Source organism: Parasteatoda tepidariorum, chromosome 8, assembly GCF_982258835.1.
Source record: "Parasteatoda tepidariorum strain Cologne lab strain chromosome 8, Ptep-v5.0, whole genome shotgun sequence".
NCBI classification, from domain to species: Eukaryota; Metazoa; Arthropoda; class Arachnida; order Araneae; family Theridiidae; genus Parasteatoda; species Parasteatoda tepidariorum.
Genome location: NC_141762.1, coordinates 88,803,702 through 88,815,497, shown reverse-complemented (window position 1 = coordinate 88,815,497; position 11,796 = coordinate 88,803,702).

Sequence of the window (11,796 nt, the reverse complement as noted above, 5' to 3'; positions counted from 1 at the left end):
TTTTAGATGATTTTAACATTGTCAATTTCGCAGCTTTTACTAACATAGAGACTATCGCACCTTGGGTCAATGTCTCGATGTGTGTCCTAGATATCTATAATAATTTCAAAAAATCTGACACCTGCTCTAGCGTTTTTGTCCAAAAATTTTATGAACATCGTAATTATTATAATGATTTTAAACCAATTTTTACTGATGGTTCAAAACATGTGGCTGTGGTGTGGTTATTGAACATTGTACTATATCTGAACAATTACACCAAGACTCATCAATTTTTACTGCAGAATGCTATGCTATTTTGCTAGCTCTTAATTTTATCTCTGACCAAACTCATCGCAAGTGGATAATTTATACTGACTCTCGCAGTTTTATATCAAGTATTCCTCACATCGGGCGAAACCCTATGATTTCTAAAATTCAAAATTGCTTTATAAAATTGTGTGATGGAGGGTTCCACATCTACTTTTGTTGGATACCATCACATGTTGGCATACGCGGAAACGACCTTGCAGATATTACGGCTAAAAACACCCAAAATGTAAGCAATAACCTTATAACATCTCTTGATTTTAAACGAATATGTAAAACTACAGTACACAATGTTTGGAAAGAACATTGGAATAAACAAATTAATAATAAACTGCACGAAATTTATCCTAATCTTGACAACTTCAAAACAATAGATACTGATCGCAAAACCCAGGTTATTATTAATAGACTGCGCATTGATCATTCCCGTTTTACTCACATGCATTTACTAAAATCTGAACCTGCACCTAGTTGTTCTCTATGTCATGTAAACAATACTATTAAACATATTTTAACAGACTGCGAACGATTCAAACATTTGAGGAACAAACTTTTTGGCAGCTTTTATCCTAATCTTCAATTTTTACTTGGTGACCCTATACATCACAACCTTTTAAAGTTTATTAAAACTATAGGACTATATCCTCAGCTTTAAAATAATACAGTAATTTAACTTAGGTACCGACTTTTAACCTAGTGCCTGGCGCAGCATAGCCATTTCTGGCTCTTGTGCCAATAAAACCCAATCAACCAACCAACCAACCTTGTATCATGATAATTGATGTATGCAGATACCAAACCTAACGCTTGAACCTTAAACAAAATTTTGACATTAGAATAAGTGTTAATGATACTTTTCTAAACACTTAAAAATTTTTAACCTTGATTTTTTTTAGTCTTTCTAATATATACACAGTGCAGTCACATTAATGTGACCACCTGTCAAAAGCCAGAATAACCACCTTTGACAGAGTGGACCGCTGTGAGACGTGCAGGAAGAGAGTCAGCTAGGTTTCTGAAGGTGTTCACTGAGATGTTGAGAGATGCCGACTTCAGTGCCATGGCCAGCTGCGCTAAATTACGTTGTTGAGGATATGCGGCGCGATCAACCCGATAGAGGTGGTCCCACAGATTCTCGATTGGGTTTAAATCCGGAGAGTTTGCTGGCCAGGGAAGTACGGTAAACTCATCCTTGTGCTCTTCGTACCACGCACATACACTGTGAGCTGTATGACACCTCGCATTATCCCGCTGGTAGATGCCATCATTCTGAGGAAAAATCATTCGCATGTAGGAGTGGACATGGTCCGCAAGGGCAGATGCGCACTTGTGCTGATCCATCGCTCCTTCCACAATGATGAGTGCACCCAGTGAATGCCAGTAAAACATTCCCCAAACCATAATGCTCCCTCCTCCAGCCTGGATCCTTTCGGCAATTGTTGCAGGGTGTTTGCTTTCAGACGTTTCATGCTGTATACGCCAGCGTTCATCCGTCCGATGGAGCATAAAAAGTGATTCATCGAATAAAACCACCTGTCGCCACTCTGTGGACATCCAGTTGCGGTACTGGCATGCAAATTCCAGCATTCGTCGCCGATGAACAGCAGTCAGCATAGATGCCTTAACCAGGCTTCTGCTACGGAGGCCCATGCGCAGCAACATTCGCTGAACCGTTGTTGAGGATACACACTTGGTAGCCTTTTGGTTCATCTGGGAGGTCAGTTGCTCAACAGTTGCACGTCAATTCACCCGAACGCGTCTCTGTAGCTTTCCTTCGCCTCTGCCATCTATAGCCCGTGGTGCACCGCATGTGGCACGGCGCTGATTTTGGATAGTGCCATTTTACCATGCACGGTATACTTTCAACATGGTGGTACGAAAACAGTTCACAAAATTGGCCGTTTCCGAAATGCTTCCACACTTGGCCGGAAAGCCAATAATCATACCCTTTTGGACGTCGGATAAATCGCTACGTTTTTGCATTACGCCAACGCTTGAAATGCTCTCCGATGCCCTAGGACATCCTTTACATGCACTCTACTGTAATATGCTGCCACCTGCCTTCTGTGATTGGTTATTTCACGTTGACGTCGAAGATAGGGGGTGGTCACATTAATGTGACTGGACTGTGTATATAGTTACTATTATATTTTCAAATGATATTAATATTATTTTTTAAATTCATCATGAATAAAATTGATTTTTAAAATAAACTTAATTTAGTTATTGAAAAATGTCGCATAACATTAAGACTTTAATCTTTAGTAACCTTCCTCCAAATCGAATGGGAATAGTGAAAATAACACCCTTTAATCACTATCCAAGGGATGCTTTCTTTCAAAATCCATCATGGCACATTCTGGATTAAAAATATGTCCATTAATCCAAGCATGATTACTGATGTGCTGAAACAAATATAAATACGTCTGTTTCTTCTTATCAGGCAATAAGCTATAGATTAATGGGAATATTTTACCCATGTATGAACCATGAATGGTATAAAGCTGGCAAAAAAGCTTTGGTGCCATTTTAAATGTGCCATCTAAGTAGATTTTTTTGGATTGGCACAATATTCCGAGATTCTCTCTGGTGCCAACCATCTGAAAATTAAGTAAATTTTTTTGTTACATTTATACACGTGACAAAAAAAAAACTAAAAAACGTGTGAACCTGCCGAAGTTATTTAACCGTTTGAGTGCTGAAGAGTTTTCTTATACATATGCTTATATTGCGGAATGAAATGCGTTGTAATTTCATCGCACAATAAAAATCACAATTGAGTAAAATGAATAAAAACTGCGATTGATATGAATTCTACTGCCCTCAATAGATGCGAAAATTATACTAACCAACAGCAGCGTCTCCGCATTTTCGATACAAAACAAGCGAACCGCTATCGCTCTTCTGCTCATATTTGACACATAACAAGCGATAGCGCTTCTCCACACTCAAACGGTTAATATAGCTGAGCAATGAAGGGCATAACATTGAGTTGAAAAAAGAATTCAGTAGCAAAATTTACTTTTATATTGAACATTTTACCTCGGTTACAACTTCTCACAACCAAGTTCAAGCAATAACAAATATTATAGAATTTTTTTTATTTTATCTAAAAGCATTATTAAATCAGAGGTTTTGTTTGTGCTTCAAAAAAAAAGCAATATTTGTTTTTATCTCTTTTTTTTCCATTCACTTTGAAAATAAATGCCAAGAAAAAGTAAATGAAATGCTAAGAAATTTCCTTTCACAAGTATATAATTAAAAATAATATTCTGTGCTACAGTGTTATTTTGTGTAAAAAAGTTTGTTGCTTTACTGTTATTAACCTAAAAATTTCTGTAGAATAATTTGATATTTAATGCCGGGTACAGCATTTGACGTTGTTCTAATTTATTGACACCTGGATATCTAGTCTCTTAATTATTTTCAACAATGTGCTTCAATTTTTTGTAATCACAAAAAAGGTTTTTTTTTCTTTGCGAAGAGGGTGGTGGGGAAAAATCTTTATTTTTCCATTCCTGGGTTATTTATGTTGAGTTTTGAAATGCTTACTTATGACTATCGGTGTTCTAACCAAACAACTTCGAAAATAAGACAAAACATTAATTTTTTCTAAAAATAAGTATTTTATAGTATCTAGTTTCAGTTCTTTACCTAAAATATTAGTATTATTATTCTTTTTTTTTTAGTTTAAAAAATATTTATTGATGAATTATTTTAAAAAGTTAATCATTTTAGAGTAAAATGCAACTTTTGACAGATTTTTTATTATAGCAAGTACACCAACTTTTCAACAAAATTTTAATTCTCTATTCAAAGTAAAAGCAAACTTTAAACTTTTCTTTTTATGTATCAAATTTTTAAATTTAATTTTAAGGAATTCGACCACAGTTACACATACATAAATTTACCATGGATATAAATGCATAATAAACATATCATAGAGTGTTCTGGCAAAATAAAAGATATTTCTGCCAACTAATGGGTTCTTTGTATCATTTGAAAAAATTATTCTTCAGAAAAGTGTAAGCTGGTGTGTAAAGTTTAAAAGTGTTTATAAAAAAAAGTATAATAACCAAAATCCTTTCTCCGGTTATCTGGTCATCGACCAAGAGAAAATCTCTTCCATCTATAGTCTTCGCCCATTGATCATTTACTATAATATCTCTTAGAGTGCTTGGCGTAGGCGGTAATGTCTTTGCCCTTGCTCTGTACATTGTGCGACGGGCAGTTTTTAAATCTGGCAGACTTACTGCTGTCTCGAAGGTCTGCGCAACCTCTCCGATTTCCTGCCTGAAAATTATATATTATATTATGACTTGAATTTTTAAAATAACCAAATGATAATTAAGAGAAAACATTTGAACCCAAGTCTTTATGAATACGTAAAAAGTTGAATACTGTATTTACATAGTAAACCTCTTATCATCAGCTGTTTGTTAATATTTGTTATGTTATTTAAAAGTATACTAACCAAAATCCTTTCTCCGCTTAAAACTTTTTATCCAACAGAACTTTTAGAGTAAAAATAAATTCAATTTTATCTGACATTTACCCTCAGGAACAGGGAGTTCCCCAGGGAAGTGTTTTAAGTGTAACGCTTTTCATTTTGAAAATAAATGGCATTTTAAATCAACTTCCTGCTTCAGTTTATGGCGAGTTATTTGTGGATGACTTCCGCATTTCATTCCGATAACAAATATGTCACTCATTGAACGACAAATGCAACTGGCTGTAAATAAAATTTTAAAATGGGCAAATGAAAATGGTTTTACTTTCTCATCTCAGAAAACTCATAGTGTGCATTTCTGCCGCAAATGTGGTCTTCATCCCCATCCCGAAATCACTCTAAATAACATTCCGGTTTTCGAAGAAACAAAATACCTGGGACTGATTTTTGATTCTAAATTAACCTTCAAGCCACATATTAATTATATCAGGAAAAAATGCTCTCAATCACTAAATATTCTAAAAGTCCTCACAAATTGTTTTTGGGGTGCTGATATGGGCTCAATGATTAAAATTTATTGTGCAGTTATACGCTCGAAACTAGACTATGGCATTCCTGTATATTCATCAGCTCGTCAATCTGTTTTAAAATATCTCGATACCATCCATCATCAAGGTCTTAGAATCTCATCAGGTGCATTTAGAACCTCACCAGTTGAAAGTCTGTATGAGTTGTGTTCTGAGCCATCTCTTCATTTTCGTAACCTTAAACTTTCATTGGATTATTATTTTAAAATTAAATCGAGTCCAAATCACCCACTGTATTCAAGTATTACTGACCCACAGTGCATCACTCACTTCTCTTCACGGCCCTCTTACATTCCTTCATTTGGAATTAGAATCATCCGCATTTTAAATGACCTTAACATATTAAATTTCCATGTTTTTACTAATACAGAGACAATTCCACCCTGGGATGATCTTTCAGTTTGGATTTTAGATGTTTTTAATAATTTTAAAAAAACTGACATATTGATTTTAAACCGATTTTTACAGATGGATCTAAGCACGATAATCATGTTGGTTGTGGTGTAGTCATAGAAAATTTGACTATATCTGAACAGTTATATCATGACTCATCAGTTTTCACTGCGGAATGTTATGCTATTTTGTTAGCACTTAATTTTATTTCTAACCAAACTTACCGCAAGTGGATTATTTATACAGACTCTTATAGTTTCATCTCAAGCTTTTCCCACATTGGAAAAAGCCCCGTATTACAGAAAATTCAAAGTTGCTTCACAAAATTATGTGGGGAAAAATACAGTATTCGTTTTTGCTGGATACCATCCCATGTTGGCATACACGGGAATGACCGCGCTAACACCGCGGCTAAAACCACTCAAAACGTATGCAGGAAACTCGTAACACCTTTGGATCTGAAACGAATATGTAAGTTTGCAATACAGCTGGCTTGGAAAAAACACTGGAGCAAACAAAAAGACAATAAATTGCATGAAATTTTTCCCTCTATAGAAAACCACAGTTTAATATCCGTTGATCGCAAAACCAAAGTTATAATTAATAGACTGTGTATTGGTCATTCCCGTTTCACCCATAAACATTTACTGACTGCTGATCCAGCACCTTGTTGTTCTCTATGTCAAGTCGACATAGCTATCAAGCATGTTTTAACCAACTGCAAACGATTCGAACATTTGAGGAACAAACTCTTTGGCAACTCTTACCCTGATCTTAAATCCATAATCGGTGACCCTATACATCACAACCTTATTACGTTTGTTAAAAAAATAGGACTTTACTCTCTGCTTTAAAAATAAAGTAATATTTTTTAACCTGGTGGCTGGCGCAGTATAGCCATGTTTGGCTCTTGTGCCAATAAACTGTAATCAACCAACCAACCAACCAACGATAGTGTTATTTTTACTTTGCAGATAAACAGATAAGGTAATCCCATGCTGGAAATGAGGTCACTAGTTAGTTTAGTTGAAACGGGGCAAAGGAGGAACACAACGCGATGGTTTATTCTTAAATGACAAATCAATACGGTACAGCAGCACGAAACGTTTGAATTACAGGATTTTGTTTTTCTTTTTTGGTTGCCTTTATTAGAGATGCATCACTACCGGAATCAATCAAAAATGATTGACCCGAATTTTTATCCATGATAAACAAACGGCCAGATTAATTGGAAGGCAAGGAATTACTCGCCGCTATTCCCTGACCACTTGATTTTTTGAAAAATCACAAGGGGGCACGCATTTATGTGCGTTTTCCTGGAATTTACGATGGTAAAAGCACAACTTCGTAGCACTATTTCCAGAAGCAGTGGAGGAGGACTGAGCGCGCGAAGAGTTTCGAGTATCTTTTCGAAACCTGCTCCTGCTTCGAAGAAAGTTCACCTCCTTCCGTAATGATTTTATTTCCTTGTACAGCTGGGAGAGAGAAATTTCATCCACTCCCGATGAAGAAGGAGAGAGAACGGGGTGTTGAGAATCCCGCGTGGTGGTTGAACTCTGAGATGAATGGACTGAGGGAAGTGGAGAGGATTCGAGATCGCTAATATTCTGTCAGCAACTTCGGCAGCTTTTTCCGTTGACAAGGGGGAAATAGAAGCAATGATTGTTTGGACGGGGAGAGGTATCGCTTGGATAAATAATTCGAAAAGCAGTTCGTCTTCAATTTTGTGATTTTCCGCTCTGCGTTTCATATCCCGCAAGAGCTCACTTGGTTTTCTATCCCCAAGATTTTCTCCAGCCAATAGACATTTAGATTCTCCACAGCGTTCGATGATTTTGGATTTCAAGTCCATATAAGGATCAGTGACATCCGGTTGCATGATCACATCTCTCACGATCGTCGCCGTATCCGGTGGCAAATGAGCGACGACGTAATTGCAAACGTCGATTCTGGCATAAAGAACCAAAGGGCGGGGTCAGCTCGGATGAAGGGAGGGATGACTACGGCGGCAGCGTCACCTATTGTTCTGGATCAGAAGATTTTTTTATTTATAGTCCGGTCACCAATTTAGAGGTTTCAAAGTGTAGATTATTTTCCTCTAATCACTAAATACGAGGCTTGTTTTTTAAGTAAGTACCGTTTTGAAATTAGAAAAAGACGTGCAAAGATATCTCAATACTTTTATTTTTACATGAAAGCCTGTACCTTAATCTACTTTTCTACATAATTTCCTTCAACATTGAGGCACTTGTCATAACGTTGTACCAGTTTTTGAATACCCTCCTCATAGAAGTCTGCCGCCTGACTTCTTAACCACTGCATCACAACTGTTTTGACTTCGTCATCGTCTTGAAGACACTGACCACCCAGGTGTTTTTTCAAGTGCAGGAACAGATGGTAGTCACTGGGGGCTAGATCAGGGCTGTACGCAGGATGATCTAGAGTTTCCCATTGAAAAGATGTGATGAGATCTTTGGTCTGATTAGCCACATGCGGACGGGCATTGTCATGCAGCAAAACGATGCCCTTCCTCAACTTGCCACGTCTTTTGTTCTGGATTGAGCGGCGCAGATTGTTCAATGTTTCACAATAAGCTACTGCATTTATTGTCTCATTACGCGGCAGAAATTCCACAAGCAATACTCCTTTTCTGTCCCAAAAAACTGTGCACATGACTTTCCGAGCAGAAATCGTTTGCTTAAACTTTAATTTTCTGGGTGAATCTGAATGCCGCCATTCCATGGACTGTTGCTTTGTTTCTGGTGTGACGTAGGCCACCCATGTTTCATCACCCGTAACAATTTGGCTTAAGAAATCATCACCGTCGTTGTGGTACCGTTCAAGGAAAGTCAATGCACTGCCTAAACGGTTGGTTTTGTGCACATCCGTCAACATTTTTGGTACCCAACGTGAGCACAATTTTCGGTAATTCAAGTGCTCGGTCACAATGCTGTACAAAACACTACGAGAAACATTAGAAAAGTCAAAACACAAGAAGGAAATCGTAAAGCGTCTGTTCTCTCTCACCTTATTGTCCACTTCCTGCACCAAACTTTCATTAACGACTGAAGAACGCCCACTCCGTTGTTCATCATGCACATTTGTGCGGCCTTCTTTAAATGCTCTCACCCACTTTCTTACCATTCCATCACTCATAATGTTTTGTCCATAAACTGCACAGATCTCACGATGAATATCGATCGGTTTTAGGCCTTTAGCACTAAGAAATCTTATAACAGCCCTTAGTTCACAGTCGGCGGGACTCACGATTATCGGAGGCATCTTAAACACTCAGTAAACAACGTAAACAAGAAAGAATCAGACTGCAATGGCGTCAGTGCGTGGGCAATAGATGTAGGTATCCAGTGCGCATGCGCAGAACGCCGACCGCAACGCTGCGGCGGCGGTACAGCAAAACGGTACTTACTTAAAAAACACGCCTCGTATATTATGAGGACTCCAATGTGTGAAAAGAGCAAGGATGACGATTCTAAAACTTAACATAAATTTATTGAAACTTAACAAGTTTTGTGCGACTGCTCACTGACGGGATACTCTCTGGAATGAATATAAAAATCCTTAATCCCGGCGTCTCAGGGTAGGCTGAAGAGGCACAATTTGGGGGTTTGATCTAAAAATAGATTTTCTAGAAGGGAATCGCTACAGTATCAAGATTAATTTAAGTTAACCCTTTTGAAGGCTGTGGTAAGTATACTTACCACCACGTTTTACCACTTTTAATTTAGGTTTCTATTTTTCAATAACTTCAGCTTTCTTGAAGTGAGTTTGAATAAAATTGGTAACCATTTGTCACTTTTAAAAAACGTATAAAAGTTATAAAATACATAATTCCGTTTGAAGTTTGTAGCATTTAAGGAATTTATTTTATAAATAAAGAAAAATAAAAGTCAGTAAGTTCCTAATAGGTCATGTTAAATATATTTACCACCAAAAAAAGGGCATTTTTATGAACTAAATGAGTTTCTTTTTTTATATTAATTACTTAAAACAATTTCAATTCCAAAAATACTTTAATTTACCTTTACTAGAAATAAAGGGCCCGTTAAAGGGTTAAAAAGTGTGGCAATAAGAAGTCACCTTAGAAACTGAATAGAAAAAGATTAAAAAGTGATTTTAATGAATAACAAAAAAAATGTGAATACGCATAGATGAAATGTTGATCTTAGATTGTCATTAAAGCCACGTTCGAAATCCTGATGTGATTGACTTGGCTAGAGTAACCATATGACAATCATCTCCCTTCCTCCACCCACAAATTGCAGCCCCTAGATAGGACTTTTATGGGGCCTCTGAAAACGTACTACAACGAGGCAGTGAGAGTATGGTTGCAAAAGAATGGGCGTCCTCTCACACCTTATGATGTCGTGGAGAATTTTACCCAAGCCTACATTCGTACTAAAACGGCTGAGATAGCAATAAACGGGTTCAAAGTAACTGGAATATACCCTATGAACCGCTACATCTTCTCTGACGCTGACTTTATAGCTGCTGAGTTGGATGCAGGAAAAAGTTGCTCCATAGTGGAAAATGTTGCTTGTCAATTGATAAGGCAGCTGAAATACCGCAATGTTCCCCGGGAGCTTCAAGTGCAATTTTTCCGTTCGACATATCTCCTCTTCCCAACCTTCAGAAGAGAACCACTACTCGTGGACGCAAAGCAATAATGTCCAGCCTCATCACCGGAACACCATACAAGGATCAGTTGACCAAGTCGCTTGACAAAAGTGCTCTCAAGAAGACGTCCATGAGTTTTCCCGGTGTAAGAGACCGGCCAGGGGGCAGGGGTGGGACGCAAGGCCTTCAAAAAAAGAAAATTCGACCCACGCAACGATACGATTCATCATTGGACTCATCAGACTACGATGACCCTTCCCTTATGGACAGTGATGATGATACCAATCTAGATGTCAACGGTGGGGATAAACCAGACTCAAGCGATGCAACTTGCATTTTTTGTGATGGAAAGTTCTCTGAAGACACTCGGGGAAAAGTGTGGGTGAGATGTGTTATGTGCCGGGGCTGAAAGAGCCAGTTATGTTTGCGATTTCTGTAAATAATTATTTTTCCTGTAATAAATAAATTCTCTACCATTTTGTATTGTTTTATCCTGTTTTTAAACTATTTTTGGTGACTTTTTTGAAGAGGGCCCATATTTACACCCCATTTTTTCTGGTGCTTTTTAAAAGATTTTTGAAAATCGTCGTTTTTGAAATAATTGAAGTTTATCATTGTTTTGCCTTCTCGCATTTAGGAAACTTGTAATAGTTGTTAATGAAAGACAAAAATCAACAATTTTTCAAATTGAAAGTAACAAAAGAGGGTGCCCATATTTACACCTTTTCCTCTACTAATTATAATTTATATTGAAAAATACATTTCAACAGATAAAAAATTTCCAAAAGAGTTAAAATTGTATCTACTAATAGAAAATTAAAAACACATTTAAATAATAATTTATTTAGATATGAGAATTTCAAAATCGTGTTCTGTAGTAATATCTGATTCACATTACTGCTTTAAAATTTGATCTTAAATAGTATTACTAAATATATAAAAAAAGAAAGAAAGTTATGCACAAATAAAAAATAGGTAAGGACAATTGGTGACCACAAGCAAGAACTGTCATGGATTTTTGCTATGTCATTAATCTGTAATTATTGATAAGCTAAACGAACACAAAGCTAGCCCACCTTACTTTCGAATTTTATTAGTGCAATGTTTACCTGAGTTTGGTCGTATCACAATGTAAAGAAATTTGAAATTTTAAAATAAGACATTTTTTGTAGAAAAACTGTTTTTTTTTTCAATATTTAATAGAAATAGTAATATTGAGAACTTTTTACTAATTTTTGAAGTCCCGCAGACAATGTGGGGCCTAGCCGATGATCAGGCCCTGAATTCCGTTGATTTTTAAAACGTTTTAATTAGTATATAAAAATTACTAATGTTTCTTAAAAGTTGTGTTTTTCGAATTATTTTTTATTTTTCATTATATATTATAGGCTTCAATTGCTTCGACAAGCTGCAAGAAAAGTT